This window comes from Cynocephalus volans, chromosome 5, assembly GCF_027409185.1.
Source record: "Cynocephalus volans isolate mCynVol1 chromosome 5, mCynVol1.pri, whole genome shotgun sequence".
In the NCBI taxonomy this organism is placed as follows: Eukaryota; Metazoa; Chordata; class Mammalia; order Dermoptera; family Cynocephalidae; genus Cynocephalus; species Cynocephalus volans.
In genome coordinates, this window is record NC_084464.1 from 139,502,452 (window position 1) to 139,523,528 (window position 21,077).

A 21,077-nucleotide genomic window follows, 5' to 3' on the forward strand; every position below is an offset into this window, starting at 1 on the left:
TTAAAATGTCTTAATAAATTTGTCGTGCAGAAATCCATTAGAAGGTAGTGCAAGAAAAATAAGATTACTTGAGAAACAGGTATGGCTGTGAAGAGCCTCCTCCCTGTGGTGGAGATCTACAGCAGCACAAGTGGAAATAGCAGGTCTGCAAGAATGGTTTTGAGCCTAGGTTATTTCATCTTCCCTTTAATAGCAGGGGAAAAGATAGCTTGTTTTCTTTACATAGTTTATTTTTTAAAAATCTAAACTTTCAGTTTGGAACTCTTCTGTTTTTAATGTCAAGTGTCTTTGGCTGATACGCTGAAACTGCTTGCAACTTCTAACTAGTCTCCCTGTACCCACCTCCACTGCCTTTGAGTCTGTGTTGAGGAACAGAAAGGTGGACTCAATAAGAGGAGGAGGGATGTTAGAAATACTGAGCAGCAAGGAACCTGCTCCCACCACCCTCCTTCTGGTTCAAGTTCTCCATTTTTTGTAGTGTTGGAAGTTTCCCTAGGGATGGGTGCAGGGTGAATTATATGAAATTTTGGAAACTGGGTTTCCAAGGACAATGAAGTGTAAGCCTCTAAGCTCCTCTTCTACCTGGCAAAGTTGGATCACAAGAATGATAACATCTCTTGGTGTTTTGTGCCAGTTCAACTCCCACCCACTTATATTTGAAAGTAGGACTTCAAGGTACTTTACCACAGAAACCAGAAAGCAACCTTGAAATAGTCCCAGAACAGCAAAATCTGCTTTCTCCTCAGGTTAACTGCTGAGTTTTACTTCACCCACACAAGAATGACATGATCAGAGCCAGAACAAGTTTCTGGCTTTCTGACGCTTTAACATTACAGATCACTGTTCTCTTCTACGTCCTCTTTTCCCCATTGACTTCTAGGAATAAAAGTGAAGTTCAAGCAACCTTTTTAGTGCTTCCGTCTTCCTCGTGGAGTAGGGATGGGGTCATGTGACAGTTCCCTCAAAGAGCTGCAATCGGAGGGGAAATACAATGAGGATGCTTCACAAACAAGGCAACCTGCTCTTAGACAGATTTGGGTTCAAAGCTCTTTTTTATTATATTCCAGCCTTGAGTCCTGGGAAAATTACTTACTTCTAACTTTGTAACCTCTGTTTCTTTCTCTGTAACTGGAGACATACAGCTATTGTTGGGACCGGTCCCTATATGGTGTCTGGCACCAATTTCCTCCTCTTGGGTCAGGCAGTTTCATCCTGGGTAGTGATTCACTATATTGAGAATGATATGCCTTTTGGATAAATGACTTAATATCCAGAGTTAATGGAGATGGCAGGTTTGGAAGTTGGAGAGTGTTGTGTTGGGGGGTGGTGTTTATACTCATTGAAGATAATGATCGCTTACTCTAACATGTTAAAATATGCTAGAGCCTTTCTTCTCTCCTTTTCCTCAATGTCTCATAAGACAGTCTGTAAATAAATCAAATAGACTGGTGCAGTGCCAGCTCATCACCTCTATCATTCGGGTGACTAGTTGACAGAGTCATCATCAACTTGTTACCGACTTTAGCATGTTATTTTGGAAAGAGAACTGAATTGGGTGCCACACACAAGGAGAAGCATCCAAGGAGAAGCACAACTTGATATTAACACTTACTCTGTTCCAGGCCCTGGGCTACAAGCGATTGATACAAGGGTGAGGGAATCCAACATTAAACTGCAAAGTGAGTCTAGTATCTTAATCAGAATCCAAGGTTTCTCAGGGAGTGCAAATTCCAGAAGAACTCTAATTTTTTTAAACTTTTGTTTCAATGTAAATTTTAATGGTCATTTAACAATTTATAAATTGTATTAGTCCATTTCTGTTGCTTATAGCGGAATACCTGAAACTGGGTAATTCATAAAGGAGTGAAATTTATTTCTCATGGTTTAGGTGCTGGGAAGTCCAAGTTCAGAGAATACATCTGGTGAGGGCCTTGTTCTTGGTGGTGTGTCTTCACAGAAACTCAGGGTATCACAAAGTAAAAATGGGCTGAGCAAGAGAGAGAACTCACTTTCTTACTTGCCCTCCTTATAAAGTTATGAGAACTGCACCCATTACTCCACGAATGGATCAATCCATTCACAAGGGCACAGTCCTCATAATCTAATCACCTCTTGAAGGTTCCACTTTTTGATGACCACAATAGGATTTCCCACCCTCTTAACACTGTTAGAACAGAGATCGAGTTTCCAATGAATGAACTTTTTTGTTGTTATTGTTGTTGGCTGGCAGACAACCATTGACCTTTCTGTTATAAGGCTGCACTTTAACCAGCTGAGCTGTCCAGCCAGCCCCCAATGCATGAACTTTTGGGGGACACATCTGGCTCACAGCATAAAGGCAAAAGTTTTTTTATAGCAATAACTCATGTCTGAAAAATATGTCCAAAGATTATGATTTAAGTTTTTTAACCTGCTGTCTAAGAACATACCTACATACTCTCCGAATCTTCAGAAAGTTTTCTTTCATTCAGCTTTTATATATTATCAAAGTTGAAAAACACTGTCAAAAGGGATCGGAATTTTTGTCCTCCTCAACCCTTAACCTTGTGTATAGTCTTAGCCAAGACACATAAACCCATTGGGCCTCATAATCTTGCTCTAAAATCAAATACCTAGACCTGGTAAGCTCTGAAGCTCTTCTAGTTTTAATCGTCTATAGCTTTATGACTTTCCCTCTAACTGGAATTGTAACCTGGATGTCTTTGTAATTTCTGGTTCAGAGGCAAGAGCAATGGCTGGACATCAGACCTGTTCTAATTCTGCCTTCAGAAATGATTTCTAGGAAAAATAATGGAATCATTTTACTTCTTTGTGTCTTAGGTTTTCATTTGAAACATAGAATGATAACTTAAACAACAACAACAACAACAACAACAACAACAACAGCAAAACCAAACTTGAAAATAAATGATAACATATGTTTGAAAAGTTTTGGAATATTGCAGCAATGTTGTTCCGAATGTGAACCCTGCAGTGACACTAAATGAAAGGACAAATTACCATCTCTAAGTTAATTAGTCAGGAGGATATAGATTATACTGTACCAGGTTCACTTGCGCTACAAGTCAATGTATGTTGGCAAGGGCTCTGCTCATTGCAATCACTGAGGGAGGGACCCAGGCTGCTGGGAACTCCATGTAGACTTATGCTCCCAATATCAATGGATGAGAGAGAAGGGGATACTGCGAAGTGCACATTGTCTCTGAATCACACTTCATTGACTAATGCAGGTCACACAGTTATGCCTAGGTTCACGGGGGTGGTGTGAAATGAAGAATAGCAATTCTACTTGTGACCAAAAAGAGAATATCTTGAATATTATGACACTGAGTCTTCACAAATATAACATCATTAGCATGCTCATTTTTAAATTTAGAGACTAAAATCCAAATTATAATTCTAGGGAGTGATCATCCCAAAAGGCAAAACAATGAACAAATTCAAGTTGATTTTGGATTTGACTATACACATTTCTCAGAAGAAGGAGATTTCCTGGGAAGGGTGAAGGAAGAGAAGGAAGACATTTGGCAGCTGTTGATTGGTGAGTTGCCCATGATAGAAGAACTTACAAGTAAGAATTCTTAGCAGTGAGAATGTGCCAAAGGAATAAAGCAAAATTAACTGGGGTGAAAGTTCATGGAACATGAAATAACACAGGTAGATCCGTGATCAAAGGAACAAGTGGTTTATGACAGAACTTCTTTAGTAAGGACTCTGAGGTTGAAGTCACATTTGTGTTTCATGTAGAGGATCTCATACGGGGAAGCAATTCCAATTTCATTTGGAATGAAAGAAATGTGTTCAGATTGGAAGAGATGGGATGAACAACAGGAAGGGCTACAGAGAAAGTGCGGTGAATTTCCATGTTGGTTTATACAAATTGGTTTTTCCAGTGCCATACTTTAACATTTAGTATTTACTGAGATTTTCACTATACAGTTCACTTTAACCCAGAATAAATAAAAATTCTGCAAAAGAGAAATATTTTAATCGAAACGTGGAATTGATTACCTGCTTCATCGAGGTAACAACAATTTTGCTGTAGTGTGGTATCCTGTCATTGCTCTGGGAGGTGAGGAGTCCGAAATAGAGTGGCTTTAGTTTTCCTTTGAAGATAATGTTCTTAGAATGACATCATGATCTAGTGTAAAATAATATTAGTTCCCAAATAAAAAATAATCAGATGTAAGTATAAAAACATTCAAAATGCCAAATATAACTTAAATATTTATACTTATATCGATACATCTAGAATATGTTCAGTGCTGACTGGTGATGTTTGCATTTATCTTCATTTTAGATTATTTTTTACTATTGTCCTTTACATTGGTATGTCTAGAGAATTGGCTGGCATACAAATAAAGGTAAAAGGAGGAGAAAAAATTCTTTAAGTGTGATGTGAATCTTCTGAAATTTGTGATTTTGGGGCAGCAAAAGTTAGAAGGAAAACAAGATATTTTTAAAAAATAATATAGTGATGGTTAATTTTATAGCAGATATGGAAAATGCAGATAGAAATGAACTTGTGTGGAGAAAGAACACCTCAAAAGACCTGACTCAAGACCTGAACAAGTTCATGCATGTTATTTGGCATCATGTGTCATTTCATAAATCACTTTCATGCTTGAGAAATGCAATATATGCATAAATAATATTGATGCTAATAGCAACAATAGTAAGTTACTGGTCTTGCTTTGTACTAAGGTGTCTCTGCTGCAAAGGCTGTTATGGGATTCCACAGCAATAAAGAACTAGAAGTATGGATTAGAAAGATTATTCTCCAGCTATTTGTCTAATATGAATATGACCTTAAGCTTCAGGTCCTGCTTCTACCCATTTATAGGACCATAGGTAGTAATGAAAAACCAACCAAAATATAGCTACTAATAGTTGTTGTGATCAAGGTGGGCTAATGACACCTGGGACAGCAGAGAAGCAAAGCCAGAAGAAATGAGCCCTGCAGTGATAGGGAGGAGGACCTTCACTTATTCTCTCTCTCTGCTTGCTGCCACCACATTCTGATCTTGAAAGCCTGAAGTAGTCATGGTACCTGTGTTCCTGATGGGCCTATCTCCGTGGAAAAGTGTTCTAATGTTTGATAAACCTGCTCTATTTGGAGAGAGAATGGCGTTTTTAAGAACAGGGATGAAACATTCAGGGAGCTAGGGAGATCTCGCCTGGTGTGCCCATGTGCTCAGGGCCACCATATTGACAAACGTAACAAGGTGTGAAAGGACTCAGAGTGATTCTAAAGCATGGGACTGAAAGGACTGGGGTGATGGCTGAGGGATAGGCCTTTCTCCTCTGCAGTCTGAGAAGGCTTATGGTTATTGCCCAGCAAGTTCTAGAAAAGAATTCAGGTTATTATATAACTTGTTTCCAAACATTCTTGTGGGGTGGGAAGGTTGCAGCTATATATGGCCCCTCTTGCCAAGGAAGCACTCTAGCACCTGTGGGTCTGATATCCACTGTGGTGGGGCAGGCTTATCAGGTTGGCCAACCTTGTAGATCCTGTTGTGCACAGAATATTTCTTCTCTCTCCACTTTTGTTGTTTACTTAGCAAAAGGCACTCCACATTCACTGCAAGTTTTGACACTCTCTCTGATACACTGTATGGCTACTGTACCTTAACTTTCAATTACATGAAATCCTATTACAATCATTTTCTTATAACAAATCCTCTTTAACACCTGAAAAGCTCATCTCCCATGGGTGTAGTATTATGCTGTCAAAATAAAAACCAGAGGAATCCTACTGCAATTGCAGTAGCGATTGCATGTGTTTGAAAATAGGATCTGCATAGGGGCCCTACCCACTTTGCAAAAGAGAAAGAAGTTATTCTAAGCCATTCAAGTATGGCTTGACCTATAAACCAGTGTCGTTAATTCTGTGATTTTAAATTAATCTGATATAATGTTAAAATACTTTCTTGGGGAAAGCATTTCTTTCAGAAGTGAGGTCCAGAATTCCTTAATATTACTATTAGAATGATTAATGTAACTAGAATATTTTTCATAATACATAGCAAGAACACACTGTATGTGAAGGTTGTTTTTGTTTGTTTGTTTGCTTTCTTTTAATGCTACTACTGTATTGATTAAACCATAAGCAAGTTTCAAATGTTGGTGGGCAAATGGGCATGATGTTTCCACCTCTTTTGCCTTGATAATATTTGGCCAACATCAATAAGTATAGCTCAGACAACTGTTTTATTGTTCCATTTGCTACTTTGGGCTAACTCATCATTTTGAAGAACATCTCGGGGTCAAAGGAGAGAAATGGACGTCTGAAGAAAGTAACTGATTTTGTTGACAGTGCTTTTCAGTATTAGTCATGGTGCTGATTCTTCAAACTGACACTCTGAGCTCCATCCTGGGCAATGATAGTCCTCTGTGAATTAGCTGGCAGGAGGATGGCAGGAGCATGTCTCTCCAGTTAATTAAATCCCACCGCAATAATCACTCTATTCCACATATAACCCAAGAGTTACCTCTATTTCTATAATTTTTCCACCACAGAAGGAAAATGAGTAGCTCAACAACTGTGTATCAGTCAGAATTAACAAATTTCTTCTTTCCTTTTTGAGTCCTTACCTCCAATTGGCAGGTTGGTAAAATCTTACCCATTCTGGCAACGAACATGTGCCACATTTTATTTACTTTCTTGAGGAACGGGAGTAAGATTGCTGATGGCTCTGTTCACCATCTACAATGACCAGGTCTCTTGCTATAACCCGGGAGAGGCAGAGTTCTCTGCTTCCATAATGGAGCTTTGGTTCAGGCCCATCTTTCCAGCCGAGGGTAATGTGAGCTGGAATTGGTCACAGAGGCCCTGGCAGCTGGCTTAACTTGTTTATATAAAGACGGAACACAGCCACTGATTAAGAGAGCCACCTCCTACTGGTTGATTTTGGAGTGAAGCCCAGAATTTTCCATGGCGATAGCTTTTAAAAGTTAGGTCAGCATCTCAATGAAAGATAAGGACACACAAGAAAACTCTTGTGGGTTTCCCTGTCTTCAGAACCCCCACTGTTCAGCAAGAATCGGAATAGATATATTTGACCAATGAAATGCTTCTACGAGGTTTATCTCCATGACAGGATCACTCTTCCTGGAGTGATCCTCTGAACTGAAGATTAAGTGGGTCAGTCTGAGGCAAGCTTAGCACTTAGCAGCTTACGTACAGCCTTGGCTCTTCAGTTCTAAAACCCTTCAGGGTGAACTGGTCAGTGATAAGATCAATTTGGTATCAGGACATTGCATATGGGGGATATTTTTAAATGGTAGGGACAATGTTGTACATAATAAAAGACTACTGCTTCTAGGTTTAAATTGGAGAATAAGGTAGCCACAGAGGAATGGGCAGGAAGGTGAGTTTGGGGAACAGGGACCCGATGGAAGAATTCCACAGAGAATCAGTGGAGAAATTATAGGGCTTCAAGGTCCCATGGATTTCATCACCCCGATAACTGATCAAACATACTTGATGGAATAGTATTTTTGCAAAACTGCACAAAATGATCTCAGGCCATGGTGCAATTTGTGGATGCAAAGGAATCCTTCCACTGGATTGGAACCTTACTTTATATTTTTATTTATTTAGTAAGCAGAGGCTATTCCTTTATTAAGTTTTCTATCTGTATGCTTAGAAATAAAGACGTGGTAATGCCAAAACACTACATGAAATGGAATCTTTAGTAGCTAGAGTGTGTGCAACAAGAAGTGGTGATTAGAGGATATTCCTGCTCTCTAGACTGCAACTTCCAGAGGTTAAAAAAAAGAACATCCTACTTTTATAAAAGGAGAGAAAAATCCTTTGCATAGATTATTATATAAATAAATCTTCTTAACACTGCAGTTCTTTTTTTTTTTTTAACAAAGCACAAAGAGTTATTGTGTGATTTATGTGAAAAGGTTATATAACTGTACTCTGTTACTTTAAATAGTGTTTTTTATTTAAACTGCCAACGTCTTCATCACCAGCATAGGAAAAAAAATGCATATTTGCTAAGCACAAAGGTAATTTTCAAGGACTGTAATTAGCTCATGATAACTCTATCTTTTGTGATGTCTTTGCTGCTGAACTAGAAAAGAAATGGACTTTTTTTCATTGTTAAATCTAAACTGTGGCACCTGCAGTGTGTCAGTTCAGTGAGAACCAGGGAGGGAAAAAGTCTGAGGTATTACATTTGCTCAGGGGAAAATTACGGAAAGTAACAGATCTCGCAATTTTCATTTGGCTTCATCTTTTCTTTTACAAACACAACAAGGCTTCATTTTTCCCTGTTCCTGTTGTCAAACTGACCCTTTATTTCCAGGATATTAAAAGATATATTTAAAAACCAAACCGAACATATGATATGGAAGACAAAAGCAGTAATGAAATTATCGTAAACAGAAGGTAGGAAAAAGCTAGGGGTGCAAATCTTTGTGTCTTAAAAATGGATAATAGGGCAGAATGCTGGCAAGAGAAAGAAAATGAAGGAAATATTTGAGGAAGAGAATGCTAATTACTTAAATTCATTCCAGGAAAATCAATTACTAAGAAACATTTACTTCCATGGAAAGTCATATCTTTGGTGGAGGTCAGAGTGATGTGCACATGAGGTATGTGTGCAGTGTCACCCAAAGTATTTCTCTCATTGGTTGAGACAACATTATGGAGGAATTCAGGGGATCAGAGTCAGAAAATTCTCCCCATGGTGAGGAACATCTCCAGAGAAAATTTAGAAAGTTTCCTTCCTAGGAACAGAGGCTGTTGTAGGCAGTGGAATTCCCTGGAGTTGGTAACTGTACTACATTCTGGGATTTGGAGATCTGTTTCCTTCTCAGAAGTAAACCATACTTTTGTAGGCTGAGATCTGGGATTCCAGAGCTTGTTTTTCACCCCAGGTTTGGACTATAACCACATAAACAACAGAAAAATCTGTAATTCACTTAAGTCAAAGAATTACAGTGTGGCACGTTAGTTCCAGGTGTGTTTTCTCTGGGACTGTGAGAACATTATCACCTGTTTGGTTACCAACCAGGCTGCCCAGGTGGCAGTTTGGCAAAGAACCAGCATGAACAAGGACAACCACTTGCAATGGACTGTGAAATTTTCAGGCATAGTTGTTCTCAGACATTATTGATCCTTTTCAGTTCAAACATTAGATTTCAGTTTTAATGGGAATAAAGACAACTGATATGAGACCGAAAATGAATAAAAACTTTAACAGTTCAGGCATCAGATACCCACTTCCAGAAACTCTTGCACTGGGAGAAGGTAATTGATTTTTAAAGAGTGCCTTGCAACTGGCAGAGAGAAATGAGATGGTAGCTGGTTGTTTCAATATGTCATAGAGAATTATGTCAATCAATATGCTTTGCAGGTAGAATTCAGTGGTAAGTTTGATTGTTATATCTTTAAAAGTTACATAGGGATGTTGAGCCTCTATCAGGCAAAGTCTTTGGCATTTAGGATCTCATTAAATCTTGTTGTCTGGAAGGTGTCACATACCCTGTTTAACAGATCAAATAAGGGAGGACTGAAAGTTAATTTCCTAGCCAGGAAGGAAGAAGTCAATTAAAAACATATATTTGAAGAATGATCAATTTCACTTCAATTACCCAGAGGAAGTGTTTTGAAATGTGTATTTAAACTAAGAAGCAGAATGCATATCAAAGGGGAAAGAAAAGTTAAACCGTGAAAGGAAAGCCCAAAGTTAGCGGCAATGGTATATACAATAACAGGTGCAGACTTTTCTAAATTTGCAGCTACCCTCTCTGACTTTACCACGTGGCGGGAGAATCTCTTCAAACAGGAGATACTTTCTCTGAAACTTAAAGGCTGTCTTAGGCTTCTAGCAAAGCCTGATGAATAATATCAATTCCTCCATGTGTTCAACATGAGGATCAGGCCAAAATTAACCCCACTGTAGATAGAAGGTAGCCAAGATGACACCATTATCCATTATGCTGAAAAAGAAATGCTTCTCTTTAAACCTAGAGGGAAAATGTAGATACAAAAAGTCCTTCAGATGAATTGTATGCCTGGTTTTATCCAAGCCGGGTCACTTGGAACGACACCTCTCTATTTCTGTCCTCTTCTATGGGCTACATTTAGATCTTAAACAATTAGCCCTCTTTAAGGTTTTTTTTCCCTTTCTTTCATTTTTTTTTTTTTAATGTCACCTGCTCTAGAAATTCCAGCATTTCTTATTTTTAGATGCTGAGGTCAGGGCAAGTGCAAAAATGATGACACTTTCTGCCCTTACAAGCAATTTTTTTTGACTTTAGCAGGACACAACAAAGTACTGAAAAAGTTGCCACATTTCATTTTAACCCCTTTGAGTCAGAATCACAAAGCGTAAGTACTAGTATGTTCTCAGGAGGCTAACCCCATTAGAGAAAATCCTATTTAGGAAGACAAGTGCTCCCTGTCATGTAACCCCCTCCAGGTCTTCCAAACTTTGCTATTAGGCGCATTTATTTTCCTGATCTGCTGTCATTTAATTGTAACCATGAAAGTAAGGCATAGAGGCTACTCTCTGATTTGATTTTTTCCCTGACAATTCTAAATCGAGTATTCCATGAACTGTTTAGATTTCTAAAGTATTTTTCTCTTTTAAGGAGGGAAAGTCTGTGTTCTACTGGAAGACAGAACCTCCTGTCTTCTCAATTACACCAAAAAGTTCTGTCTGAGGCTCTTAGAATATATCGCATATGAAAAGTAAGAAGGCTAGCTGGAGAGAAAGGATGGAAAAACAAACCGAATTGCATAAGCACTTTAGCTTTTAACTTGTGGTCACCCCTTACTTATGAATGACTGTGTATACACATAAGCATTGCCCCCTTGGCCCTTCCCTTCATACTCAGGGAGGGCTAACCCTTAGAACCCCTCATCTAAAACCCAAAATCCCTTCTCCTGAGCACATTTTATTTGTCCATTCATTTATTCGTTCATTCACTCAACACATATTAAGTGAATGCTATTATGTACCATGCACTTACAAAGCATTGAGAACACAGTGATGAGCAGAAATAGACTTGGAACAGACCTCCTGGAGTTTACAGTCTAGACTCTAGAGGGAAAAATAGTCAAACAATTGCACCAATAGATGTAAAATCACAGGTCTGATAAGTGCGATGAGGGAAAAGCGCATCATGTCGTGAATACCGATAACAGGAAAGATTGAACCTAATCCAGGGCTTTAAGGTGGATTTTCCTGAGGAAGTGATAAGTGCTGAAATGTGGAGTTTGATTAGGTGTTAGCTCACTCAAGAAGGAAATGAAGAAAATTCCAGGTTAAGTAGCATATTTGGAGACCTGAGGTGAGAAGGGCCTGGGGATGAGAGAGAGGTGGCCAGTGTGGCTGGGGAGAAGAGGACAAGGCAGCCTGGTGACAGCTGGGCCAGGAGACGAGCCAGACAAATGGGCTGGAGATCACAGCTGGACTCTTGTTTTTATCTTAAGAGATCCGGGAAGCCATTGAAGTGTCTATCACAGTGCAGGGTGGCTGTGGGGAAGGGGAGGGAATAGTAGTTTGATAGGCGGCATTAATAGGGAAAGCATGTTCCTTTAATTCCCCCATTAGATCTCTTTTCCCCACCACTGTACCTTCATCTCTGCATCTCCAGATGCCCTGTTTCTGCCTTCCACCCTCTGTTCATCTATTCCTTACTCCAGAGCCCCTGGTCACCTTTCTACCGTGGGTCCTTCCTTTTCCCCATCTCAGTTTCTGTCCTGCTGGGCTTCTTGCCCTCTTGATCTAAGGCCACACAAGACCATCACTCATTCAGAGTTAAGGCAGCAGGGATAGATAGGTGAGGCATTCTTGTGAGAGGACTCAGGCACCCAAATTAGAATTTTGAATGTATTTGCCCATAGAATCAGTGGATACACAGTCTTAAGATTCTGTCTCACTGATGGGATGGATGACATTGGCTTTGGAAAACTGGCCTTGGAGACCCACATCATAGGACATAGTTTTTATGGGAAAGATTATTTTAGCAAACAGCTTATAAGACCAATGCATTTTCTTATGAGGGACTGCCTTTATATAGATAAGTTTTTGTGTGGTGGGTACCTTAATGATATCTCCCCCACTTTCTTGTCTTTCATCCTTTGCATGTTGAACTCAAGCAAGTGTTGAATTAATGAAGAAGTGAGCAGAGAACCTCTTAGCCCCAATGATACATTTTTTTGTTCCCCCTCTAGCTAAGAGCTGCTTAAATCAGTGATTTGAATTGCTAGTTTTGATAAAGTAGACATATAAACATTTTTTAAGCTTCAGTGCTGAATGGAAATTTAACTCATTGTGAACTCTTTGTCTCTTTGTAGTTACCGAAATAGGCAAACACCTGTGTTTCTTGTACATCCATTCTTCCTGCCCGTATTTCACTTTAGTTGGCTCCCCCCACCCTTTTTTTTCCCAATGAGGGATGCTTTTTAAAGTCCCCTTTTTGGTTTTTCCACATTGTGAATAAGGAGGGATCTTCCTGGATAGAGTATTTATTCAACAAATATTGGTCTGCGTTTACTATATGCTAAACACTCAAGGCCCTGTGATACCATGAAAAGACAGTTACAATTCCTGTCCTTATGGGTCACACAGTCTAAAGCAGTGCTGTCCAGTAGAACTTTCTGCAATGATGGAAGTTCTATATCTACACCGTACAATACAGTAGCCACTAGCCACATGTGGCTATTGAGTATTTAAAATGTGGCCAGTGAACTGAAAACCTTAATTTGTAGTTTTATTTAATTGTAATTAATTAAAATAGAAATTTAAATAGCCACATGTGTATACAGAATTGGGTAGTACAGGTCTAAGGGGCCAGAAAGACAGGCCTAGTATGATATGAAGAAGATAAACAAGTGGAGTCTAGTAAAAATCACTAACTACTTACACATTTTGGAACTAAAGGAGGAAGTAACTAAGTTCCAGATAAATGCCATCTTAATATAGGGAAAATGTTGGGTGAATGACATTCACACAGACTTCTGGAGAAATAAGCTAAACAGTCCTAATAAAGCTGACATCCACCAAAAAGGATATTTGACCATTCATTGGCTCTTCTCCAAGTCTACACAGATGTACCTACCTATGGCTTCCTCTTTAAAAGGATCCTGTGATGATTTCTTATACCAAATACGTAAGCACTTTGAGTTTTTTGGAAGTTACACTATCGTTGTGCTGGAAATAATTATTTAATTGAGCTGTACAACAGGAAAGAAGTTAAACTTTTAAGGATAAATGAGTCAGAGATGATTTAAATCACCTTTGGAAAAAATCTAGCATAAAATGTTTTGTTCTGGAAAAATATCACCTATTTTAGAAATCAGTTTTAGAAGAACTCTTTGGCTAGAACAGCTTGTATTAGACAGAGCTGTTTAAAGTTGTGTGTTGTGTAACTGGTAGCAACAGGCTTCTGAGATGTTTTATAGTTGAAAGTCATCATACTTAGCTTGCAGCTGCTAATCAAAAAAAGAATTAAGAAGGCAAAACTTTCCCTTGTATTCTGAAAAGAACAAGGCTAGGAGAATACTTTCTTGGACTGGAAAGCATTGATAATGGGGAGGGGGATCTCAGAATAGAGGGATGCCCTAAATGTCAGTGATTAATTTATGCTTCATGCATGTGGGAAAGACTTCAAGACAGAACAGAGGCCTTGCTGCTAATGCACAGGGGCTAGAAAGGAAATGAAAGCTGTGTATGTAAATCGTTTCTACAAAGCTAATAAAGGAAAAGAGACCACATATAGATAAGGAGAGGTGCAACCGTAGTTACGCCTTGGAGGAAACTGGTTTTAAGGCAGTGGATACAGTGTGGATTAAAAAAGCAGCCTAAATCAAGTCTGGGTGGAAGACCAAGGTTAAATGAAATGGTGATAAATAGATACAGATTTCTGAGAAATGTATTTATGATAAATTCAACTTTGTTCTATTTAAAATACACTAACAAACAATTACATATATATACATTTATTTATTTATTTTTATCATTATTTTTAAATTTTAATTTATCAATATACAATGTAGTTGATTTTCATGTCTCTTACCAATTCCTCCTTTTCCTCTCCCCCCTCAGCCCCATCAACATCATGTCTGTTGACTTGTCTTAAGTTCAAGGAATTGTTGTGATTGTTGTGCCTTCTTCTTCCCCACCCCCCATTTAATTTTTGTATATTTATCTATTTATTTTTAACTCCTACCAAAAGTGAGAATGTGCAGTATTTCTCTTTCTGTGCCTGGCTTATTTCACTTAATATAATTTTCTCTAAGTCCATGCCTGTTGCTGTGAATGGTAGTATTTCTTTTTTAAAAAAATTATTTATTTATTTATTTTATAGCAGAGTAGTATTCCATTGTGTAGATATACCACATTTTCCTTATCTGATGATGGGCATTTAGGCTGATTCCAACCCTTGGCTATTGTAAATAGCACTGCAATAAACATGGGAATACAGGTATCCCTTTGACATGATGATTTCCATTCCTCTTGGTATATACCCAGTGGTGGAACAGCAGGGTCATATGGTAGATCTATCTGTAATTGTTTGAGGAACCACCATACCATTTTCTGTAAGAGCTGCGCCATTATGCAGTCCCACCAACAGTGTAGGAGAGTTCCTTTTTCTCCACATCCTCACCAGCATTTGTCATAATCAGTCTTTTGGATATTAGCCATCTTAACTGGAGTGAGATGGTATCTCAGTGTGGTTTTGATTTGTGTTTCCTGAGTGCTGAGTGATGTTGAGCATTTTTTCATGTGTCTGTTGGCTGTTTGTATATTTTCCTTTGAGAAATGTCTGTTCAGCTCTTTTGCCCATTTTTAAATTGGGTTACTTGTTTTTTTGCTGTAAAGTTGTTTAAGTTCCTTGTATATTCTGAATATTAATCCTTTGTCAGATATTTATTTTGCAAATACTTTCTTCCACTCTGTTGGTTGTCTTTTTGCTCTGTTAATTGTTTCTTTTGCTGTGCAGAAGCTTTTTAGTTTGATATAATCCCATTTGTTTATTTTTCCTTTGGTTGCAATCAAGATAGCTAGCCCATTTACAATAATCACCAAAAAATTAAAATACCTAGGAATAAAGTTAACCAAGGATGTGAAAAATCTCTATGACAAGAACTACAAACCACCATTGAGAGAAATTAAAGAGGATGCAAGAAGATGGAAAGATACCCCATGCTTTTAGATTGGAAGAATTAATATTGTGAAAATGTCCATACTACCCAAAGTGATCTAAAGGTTCAATGTAGTCCTCATCAAAATTCCAATGACATTTTTCACAGAATTGGAAAAAACCTAACATCCATATGGAATAACAAAAGACCACGAATAGCCAAAGCAATCCTGAGCAAAAAAAAAAAAAAAAAAAATAAATAAATAAAGCCAGAGGCATAACACTACCTGACATTGCACTATACTACAAAGCTATAGTAACCAAAACAGCATGGTACTGGCATAAAAACAGACACATGGACCAATGGAACAGAATAGAGAATCCAGAAATCAACTTAGATACCTATAGCCATCTGATCTTTGACAGAGGCACAAAGTCTACACACTAGGGAAGAGACTGCCTCTTCAGTAAATGGTGCTGGGAAAATTGAACATTCATGTGTAGGAGAATGAAACTAGACCCATTCCTCTCAGCATATACCAAAATCAACTCAAAAAATGGATTAAATAATTAAACATATGTCCTGAAACAATAAAACTCCTCAAAGAAAACATAGGGGAAACACTCCAGGGTTTGTAGGATTGGGTACAGACTTTATGAATAATTATATATATATTTAAATATCATTAACTTTGGCTCACTTGTATCCATCATGGGAATTTTGGTTAAAAAAGAATGCATTATCTAGCTGTCTTCAACCACTTGGTGACAGTCTACTTAAAATGTATTTCCCTGAGACATTTTTGAACCTCTATCTGAGCCCCTTATTATGAAAATAAGGTCAATAATTTCTGTATCCCTGGCTACTTCACAAAAGTGACAAACAAGATAGTAGGTGGAAAACTCTTGGAAAACTTTAGAACATGTGCAAATATAAGAAATTTCATTTTTTATTATTTGAGTAGCAAATTATCTTCCTGAAAGTTAAATCTACAAACTTAAGTAGAGAGCGATTACAGCAAGTATTGAGATAACGCTTTACTCTTCCTACTGGTTAGTGGAAGGGAAGTGGGCAATGGGGGAAGATGGAGAATGTGTGTGCCCAGTGTGTAAGTTTGTTCAGTAGCTGGACTTCTAAGTGTTTCAGGGCCCATGAGAGGAAGGCCTGGAATGAGAACATCAAATACAGTCCAAATTCTTTTCTGCACATTATAATGGAAATTAAAAATATGTATGTTTTAGTTATGGTACAGCCTCCAGTGTGTACATCCTGTTAGTTACAGTCTCCGGTTAGTATACTTTCCTGTCCGTCCACAAAGTACCTCTAATCACTGTAGAAAGTGAGCTAACAAAAATTACCCCTATTCTCTCAGTCATAAGATTATGCGACTTTAAATAATTTACTTACTCCTTCTGGGGCATAGTATTTAGAATTACAGAAAGAGCTTACTTTATTAGGGCTTACTCAAATAAATAGATGGGGCTGCTGGGCTGGATTCATCATCTTTAAAAATTTTTTTTCTTAGTCATTGTAGGTCTAAGAAAGAGGATGAAGCAACAGAAGGTCCTCGAAGGAAGGAAGAGGCCCGGAAGAGCTCCGGTGAACTTCATACCTACATGCATTTAAGGGCTGGCTGAGAGAATCTCTGGACCAATGGATCTCATAGCAAATCTGCTTGACTGGAGAGGAACAAGCTAACATGTATTAAGGGCCAAGAATGTACATGAACTCTACTAGGCACTTCATATATTATCATTTTGTTTAATTAGCAAGGAATAGGAAGAATTGAATAATGCCCTTGTTTATGCAATTTGCCTATAAAGTAAAATTCTGCCGGGGGAATTCCAATTTCCTATTCACTTTCGTATTGCATTAGAAACCATCCCTGTGGCTATGGCTGCTCCAGTGATTTCTCTTTCTTGGAAGTTTCGGTTTTCACGTGCTCAATTATCATAACAAATTTGTGTCATCTCAGTTATAATTAGGTTTACTTAAAGGGATGTTGTCATCGTTGGTTTTGCACCAAATACAGATTTTTCTCCTAAGTATGTTGGAATTAAAATATTGTCATTGTTTTCAGGGCCAAATACAAAAAGGCCACATTTGTGCTTTAAGTCTTCAGATGCTGGTTTCTTATCCCCATACATTCGATCATTGCTGTTTGAGTCTCCATAAGAAAAGAGGCTTCTCAAAACCTAAGAAAGAAATGGGAGTCGAGCAAGCAGAGTCAGGCTGGGTCCCAGGCCTCTGTGGGGATGAAGTTCAAAGCTACAGCCAGGCAGTCCTTGCAGACTTTTTCTTTGCAGAGTCATCAGAATACTTCATTGTTTTTTTTTTTTTTTTTTTTTAACTATTTCAGCAGCCCCTCTTTGAGGACATGTTCTCCTCCACAGAAGTCCTTTTCAAACATTACTAAGAAGACTGATAAGAAGAAAAAGCACCCACTGATGGGTTCTCAGAAGGAAAGCATTTGATGTAACTACAGGGCAATGCAATGCTGATCTGATTACCATGGCCCAGCTGACAGCAAGGTTGCCAGGCAGCACTTGCTCTGCCAGGAATGGTGGTGGAATGAAGTAGCCATGTGGTTTGTATTACCGTTTTTCAGCTTTTTAAGGTTTAGAAAAGAGAACATCACCAATGACGATAATTCAGTTGGGAAGGAATATGTTTTCAGTGTTCAGCAACTGCTGATTTGTTTTAAATCCTAGAGTTCATATTCACATTTTATAATATGGACAAGACAAAGCACAAGATATGTCAAGATCCTGCTGTATGCAAATAACTAAGTTTCTGGCCAAATCCTTCTCTTCAAAAAAGAACAAAAAATTTTAAAACCTCTCCAGCATTTCTAAGCTGCTACTTACAGCCTTTGTAAAGATAGCAAAGGAAAAAGAAGCCAGAGCCAAACAGTAAGCTCAATTCTGCCTTCCATTCACTTGCACCATCTTCTTTAAAGGTGGAAGTTGTCTTTAAAAAGTATCTCAATCGAAATCTGCCACAAACCAATCAATCTCTCTAGGCTTATGTTAAACCATAAAATTCAAATATTTTAATTTTATTATCTAAATTTTTCATTTAAAAGAAGAGAGACAAATCTGGGATTATTCATACTTTCAATTCTCCTGGGTGTTCTTAGGAATAATATTCTCAGAAAGTTTGAAACACTAAATTGGAATAAATGATTCAATTCTTAGACAAATTTGCAGAGTCAAAGGGTTTGAGAATCTGCATTGAGTACAATAAAACACCTTATGAATTAAGCCCCTTCCTCAAAGAAGTGCATTCACCCTCCTTTCAGTGGAGTACATCAATGTTCCCATGACATTGAGTCCAATCTCATCCCTTAAAGAAACAAATTTTAAGAAACTCATGTTTTTTCAAAGCCATCTTAGCAGAATTCAGGTGCCTCTTAAAATGCTGTTGCCCTCATATAGCATTTTAAGGATTCTGGGAAGTCCACTAAGACATTACACTCCTGGAAAGAAGGCCTTTTTGTTGGAGGTTATAAGGCAGCAGAAACCAAAAGAAACACTTAGCTGGTGCAGTCATACATTTCTGCAAAGACCTTCAAACAAAGAAAAAAAATATAACTTGTCAGTCATGATGCCCTGGTCGAAACAAAATTCAGACCTTTTTAAAGAGATGCTGTCAAACATAGTCATTTGGGCTCCAAAATTATGCTTCGCAAAACACTAAATTAGCTTTGTCAAAACATAACCTTGGTTCTCAAAACATTGTCAGAACTTTTAAAGTTCAATAAAGGAAAGCAGCATTTGTGGTTTAGGTGATATTATCCTCTATATTTATTCTACAAAGCATCCACCAAGTCATCCATCTTTCTATCTGTCCATCCACTAGTCCAACCATTTAATCCAGTCACGGGACAAGAATTATTGGATTTTTATTGTGTGCCTGGCACTGTGCTGGACCCTGGACACAAAGATAAAAAGACACAGCCATATACTCAAGGCTAGTGTCTTAGCAAGAACACAGCCATGCAATCAAATAAAATGACGGCTGTAATGGACAGGCAGTGAGAGCATCAAGGAAACAATGGCTGTAATATTGCACTAGTTCAGGATACTCTAGGAGCTTAGCTGAAGACAGACCATTCTTTTTAGATACTCTTTAAAATTCATAGGAGACCTAACGTCTGAGATCACTTTATTTTTTCTCTTGAGATGCACATGATTGATGACATTATCACAAGGAACATATCATCATGGGATACTCAAATAAGGTTCAGATACACATTTCTCAGTGGAGGGAGCTTTCTTGGAAGAGAGGGGGATACTTGGCAGCTGTTGATTAGTGGGTTGCCCCCACTAGCTGTAATGACATATTTGTATCCTCTCTTAAGGAAATATATGAGGATGCAAATGAGTGAGTGTCACGTTATTGTATGGATAACCTAAATCTGATAGAGTTTATCCAAAAAAAAAAAAAAAAAAAAAAAAAGATACCAGGATACTTCAAAAAGTTAGTGGAAAAATGGAATTGAAAGGTAAGGTGAATCTTTCCATGAACTTTTTGAAGACCCCTGGTATTTTGAAAATTCTAGACGTATATGTGTGGCAGATTTTCAATAGATTGTGATGATTGTGTTGATCCATTGCAGTTGACTGCGGCTTGTTGAAAAAAGCTCGCTGAGGACATCCTTAAAGAGTTTACAGTCTCCCAGTGTAAGATAGCTGGTGTTTATAACACATCACTTCAGCAACAAAGTATGGAAAATAAATTTGATTTTATAATTTTATTTTTGAAGACTCTAGGTGTCATCAGCCCCATAAACTGTGACAACCAGAACTGCTTTCCTACTTTTCCAACGTTAAGAAGGAGAAGGTATGGTTGGACTTAACGTTTATTTACGGCTTGGGAAGTGGCCTCTCTGTCACATGGCATTGTAATAGAGCCTCAAAGGGAACTTTAGAAGGCAAGCCTACTGGTCTTACAACAATTCTTTTGAAGGCCTTTGAGTTCTAACAGAACTTGTCAAAAGGATGTAACTGAGTAATTTATCCATTAGGCCAAGGGTGATGATGCTTGGGTGGAGTATTGCTTATTCTGGAAGCTGCAGGCCTAGGTGATGATAAGGTTAGAGGATATGCTGGACAGGGCAATATTCCCTTCATGCTATAAGTTGAAAGGGGCTGTGTCTGTACACATAACAGAATAAGCATTAGGAAAACCAACTAATAATTTAGAATTTTTCATGTTTATCTTTGCCCAATCCATACAATAACAATCAATTGGGACAGTTTGCTGATCTTTTTCAGTCATTAAGATTGCAAGTTAAAAATCCTGGATCCACTTGGTCCATGCCTTTCAGTCACTGAGACGCCACTAGTATTTCTGCTAAACAAATAAACTGTACTGCCATTAAAAGGATATATAGTTTACTAGATAAAAGGCAGGGAATGAATTCATTGTGCCTATCTCAAAATTTTGATTCTTTACATCTACCTGTCATCTGTCTTAGAATTTTCATTGAATGTGTTTGATGTTGGCCATCATCAGCTTGATTTCAAGTTGTCAGGGAGTGCTTGGTGGCCTGGTACAGGAACACATTCAGAGCCGCTAGAGGAAGGTGGTTGCTTCCCTGGAAGTACCAGCAAGTATTTCCAAGCCCATGTGCACTCCGAATGCAGGCTGCAGGCCTCTTGTTGGCTACTCTCTTTAGAAGTCTATAATCAGTATTATCCACTTCACTTAAACATATGCCTCAAGTTTAAAAACAGCCAATAAGCAGCACTTTCTCAGTCATTTAAGTGCATACACCTCTGAGCCAGTCCCAAGCCTCAGTCCACCAACAGATGTATAAACCTGACCACCTATTTTTGCCCCAGTGGAGTCCCAGAAAGGACATCTGCACAGGACCCCAGAGCTGCGCCTGCCTGTGTGGTACTGAGAACAGCCTTCTGTGCTCTCTGATGGGGGAGGGAGCCCGTGGAGATGGTGCATC